General features: G+C 39.3%; 1 protein-coding gene across 3 annotated transcripts in view; it reads right to left on the reverse strand.

Annotated features, from left to right (window-relative positions):
• Nucleotides 1–4,356, reverse strand: part of LOC124046209 (zinc finger MYM-type protein 2-like) — a 41,037-nt gene extending 36,681 nt beyond the window's left edge. The window contains exons 1-3 of one of the 3 annotated variants that reach the window (XM_046366343.1): nucleotides 3,500–4,356; nucleotides 3,190–3,330; nucleotides 2,974–3,058 (exon numbers count right to left, since the gene is read on the reverse strand). The gene's annotated coding sequence lies outside the window, so the exon portion shown is untranslated. Of the gene's footprint in view, nucleotides 1–182; nucleotides 311–1,011; nucleotides 1,290–2,973; nucleotides 3,059–3,189; nucleotides 3,331–3,499 lie in introns of those variants that run through there. The other 2 variants (XM_046366353.1, XM_046366335.1) reach the window with 2 other exon arrangements.
• Between the last annotated feature and the right edge of the window lie 435 nt (nucleotides 4,357–4,791).

Consider the following 4,791-nt stretch of genomic DNA (forward strand, 5'->3'; position numbering starts at 1 on the left):
CAGAGAGGGGGAGAAAATCTCAGGCGGGGTACAAACTGACTGATAAATCGTCACATATTTACTTTCTAACATAGCAGGAGACTTAAGGGAGCCCGTGGACATCTGTCTAACACCTCAGCTAGTTGTTGAAACTTTGACTAATTAACCGTAAAATGTCAATAAAACGTCTCGGAAATTCTTACCGGAGTCGAGCTTGAAACGATATAGCGCCACTTTTGTGCCTTGATATAAATCGGGGAACGCACGCATGCGCCCCAACGTAAAGACGTTCTTGTCCGCGAGTGGGAGGATTCTGCCAACGAGATCTGAACGAGATCTTTCTCATGTTTCATCATCGCGCAGGCGCACAATGTTCAATCAGGAGTGGTGCGGTTGATAATTAAATTGGTCTCGAATACCTGAAGCTCATAATAATAGCAGTACTTTACCATGAACCAGTCACATAATGCATTTGGCAATGATTACGCATTTTACTATGCCATCTGGTGTGTTGAACCGCAATCGAGGTGTCATTGACCACACTAGAGATCCAATCAGCATTCAGTCCTGTCCCGGTTGCGTTCAGGTCCAACACACGTCTACCGGTGGTTTCTACATTACATAATGACTTTCAATAGAATATTACGATGTGTCAAAATACATGTTAATGAAAAATGTCAAACACCACCTTTGGAATGTAGCATGTGATATGAAAAACATAATGTTGCAAACATCTGGTTTAAATCAACCTCTTAACACTTAGGCCAGTATGTGTTCGGTAGACCAATGTTATCTTAACCATTTCGGAACGTCTTGCAACGAAGCATTGCGGAGTTGGACCATGCTCACATGTTGAGAGAACACGGGGCACTTTTTATACAACGCACACAGGACTAGAGGGCGTATAAAAATGGCGGATCAGGTGCGTTTACGTGAGATAAAATGTGGTCTTGAGTCAAGCATGGGCTCAAAACAAAACATATAAACCAGGTGCTATGTCCATACTCTGATAAACTACATCTGCAAACTTACCGAATTAAGAAGACCCAAGGACATTACTTTCATGGTGATGCTATAACGGCAATATTTGCTAAAGTGCTGAATGATTCAGGATCATTGATCTATAAAAGAACAGGATCCACTTGCTCTGACCCAGCTCTAAAGGACTAAACAACTAAAAAAAGACGTTAATGGGTAGAACGGGTCCTGCTTTTCTCAAATTAACGTCAGATTTGACTTCGTAGCAGTTTAGGTGAATTGGGTCAAGGGTTAAAGGTTAGGGTTAGCTAAAATGCAACAAAAAATACATATATCCAACATATTTTGACAACTGTTGGATCCCTTCTTGTCATGACCCTTATGCTGTGGGGCATTTTATCCACATCGTTTTATTGGTCTAACCCCCGCCTAGCGATGAATTTACGCTATTGCAAGCAGATGATTATGTGCACTGACTGTATTAGGCTTTACTTTATTGTTGAAGAGTGGAACGTTGATGCTCATAGTGTCTGTGTGTAAATCACATGTGAATGAGTAACCTTACTGATATGATCTGGCATCTTGCGTAAACACCCTGCTAACGCCTAGGCTTTAGCTCAGCAGGCCAACCCAACCTTGGGAAACCAGAGTTCGACCCCAGTTGGTCATACAGCTACATCCTGTAAAGTGCTTATTATACAAGTATGAGCCTTTATAGTTAATAGGCCATTAATAAAATACATTATCAAGACATTTGATATACAGTACATATTTTAAATAATCTAGATGTACATATATCCTAATTCCAAACCATTCACAAGCACTTATTCCCATTTGGCAGTCCCATTCTATTGCAACAAATGGGTGACAGACTTGAATTGCTGGTCAAAGTTGTGAAGTAAATCGGTCTTGTGTCGTTCATCAGCAGGATTTGCATTCTAAGCTACCATGGCTGTTACTCTCTCACACAAGCAGGAACAAATGCCCTGTTTCAAAATACTGCATTCCAATTCTCTACTCCACAAAGTGTGCATTTGACCACTCCTCTTCATGGATTTAAAATAACTGGATTGGTGTAAGAATAAACCAGAGATTTTCCACCATAATTCATAAAGTCCATTTATTTTCAATCGATGAGGGGGAGTTAAAACAAAAATGCAATAGGGGGAGAAATTGGACCACAGCCCTATGAGTCTTGCAACCGTCACTCAATCCGCTCCGGCCATTTTGTTCGTCCTCAAAAGGACTCTACTGATGACGTTCAGATAAAGGACCGCCCAGGAGCCTGTTCAGGACATTGAAACGGTACAATACATTCAATACATACACACACAGAGGAAAAAAAACAAAGTACCGGCAGACACAAGACATAAAACCTCACTGGTTTATTGAACTAGGCGAATATATCACCCTGTTTTACTTCAATACCAGTTTGTACAGCAGTTTACAAAAAAGGGGAAATGATTTCAATGATATGGCTGTTAAGGAAGAAGTAATGCTCACATCAAATGAATTCCCACCTCTTATAAAACAATGATTACAGTAGATCATCATTGATAACTGGCATGTTATCAATGGCATGTTGTTGCCAGGATGTGCTCTGCATTATCCTCATCACAGCTACTACTTTAACTACAAGTGATTTGGATGACTATTTAGACCAGGTAGTTATAATCATGCATTCATGAAAGCTCTTATGTAGTTAAAGTAGTTTAGGATATAGAATCCTGTGTTGCAAAGGTGCCTAAAACAACAACTTCAAACTTATGGTCACCGCACATGTACAGTGCATTCGGGAAAGTATTAAGAGCCCTGGACTTTATCCACATTTGGTTACGTTACAGCCTTATTCTAAAATGGATTAAATTGTCCCCCCCCTCCTCAATCTACACACAATACCCCATAATGACAAAGCAAAAACGTTTAGTTTTTTAGAAATGTTTGCATTATAATTAAAACACAGCATTTATCTTCACCTCCCCCATTTCCCCCTTATTTTTTTCTTCTCCCCCGTACCTTCATCAGGGCCGTCTCTACTCCTAGTGTGAGCGTTGACGTAGGACCCTGCCTCCAGGAGGATAGCAACTGTGGTCAGGAAGTTCTGAAATGATAAATGAAAGGATAGCGGGTTAAGTTAGTAAACATTGCAAAACCGACATTTAACATACAAACAAGGGGAATGTATGTGTGTACTTGTAATAAGGTGGTTTAAACCAGTCTGTCCTGTGTTACCTTCTCTGCAGCGTGCATTAGGGCAGTGGTGCCGTTCTTCTGCCGTCCGTTCCCCTTCAACCCCTTCTTTATCAGCAGCCTCAGGATGTCATCCTGTCCCCCTGCTGCTGCCAACATACTCAGGGACATACCACTGGAGTCCTGTGGGAGGCAACAGACAGACACCCACACACCTTCATACCGAGGACCACAGCTTTCCAAAGCCACTTGTAGCAAACAAGTTATACATAATAAATGGGGAGGGGCTAATTGCTTAAAGAGTTAGAGGGGCAGTTCACTTATTTGAAGGTTTAGCTGATTGTATACTTACCTAGGGCGTTGTCTTTTCATCCAAAAAGGTTAAGTTCATGAAAGCATAAAGCAATGGTGATGATAGATTCCTAGCATTACAATGAAATCTCAAAAGCTGTTTCCTTGAACTGTTATTGGTACAATTCTAAATCCCTGTTGGAACACTAATGGTGGACCTCAAGAAGGCTATATGAATATTCTGAGAACTGGAATAACATTTTAACATTTACATCAAGTAACAATTTATTAACGAAGCAAATATAGTATCTTAGATTACACACAATGAACACCAGGGGGCAACGAAAGGCAGCTTGATTACAAATACATGTTGGTGAAAAAAAAAACAATTTAAACATCTTTAGACAGTAAATAGTGGGGTGTGGTTGAAACCCCTGATTATTTTTCCTCAGTTAACACCTAACACCGTAGCAGATCTGTTGCAGTTATTACACAAACTGATAAATATAAACAAATTAATTTACATAATTCCTCCTTGAACCTTAATGCAATTAGAATCAACAAAGATTGACTTGCAATAATAACATTATCTAGGAGGCAAGTGGATGAAATATAATATTACTAGTCAAGTGGATTAAATAATATAGAGAAGCAACAGCTATCACACCCTATACAGGTTAGTCAGCCTAAATTAGTGTTGAAAAACTTAAACTGCTGCTGTGAAATCAATATGGTTAAGACAGTACTGAATAATAGCAACATTAATAAAACAAGTAGACCTACACTACCATTTATTGTCCATTAAAATAACAAAATTGATCAGAAATACAGTGTAGACATTGTTAATGTTGTAAGTGACTATTGTAGCTGGAAACGGCTGATTTTTTAATGGAATATTTTCATAGACCCATTATCAGAAACCATCCTGTTTTCCAACGTTGTGTTAGCTAATCCAAGTTTATCATTTTAAAAGGCTAATTGATCATTATAAAACACTTTTGCAACTATGTTAGCACAGCTGAAAACTTGTTCTGATTAAAGCAGCAATAAAACTGGCCTTAGACAAGTTGAGTATCTGGAGCATCAGCATTTGTGGGTTCGATTACAGGCTCAAAATGGCCAGAAACAAAGGACTTTCTTCTAAAACTCATCAGTCTATTCTTGTTCCTGGAAATGAAGGCTATTCCATGCAATAAATTGCCAAGAAACTGAAGAGCTCATAAAATGCTGTGTACTACTCCCTTCACACAACAGCGCAAACTGGCTCTAACAAGAATAGAAAGAGTGGGAGGATCCTCTGTACACCTATGTAGATATTCCATTTAAAGAAAAAAAGCAGCCGTTTCCAGCTAC

The sequence above is a fragment of the Oncorhynchus gorbuscha genome, linkage group LG01, assembly GCF_021184085.1.
Source record: "Oncorhynchus gorbuscha isolate QuinsamMale2020 ecotype Even-year linkage group LG01, OgorEven_v1.0, whole genome shotgun sequence".
Taxonomy (NCBI): Eukaryota; Metazoa; Chordata; class Actinopteri; order Salmoniformes; family Salmonidae; genus Oncorhynchus; species Oncorhynchus gorbuscha.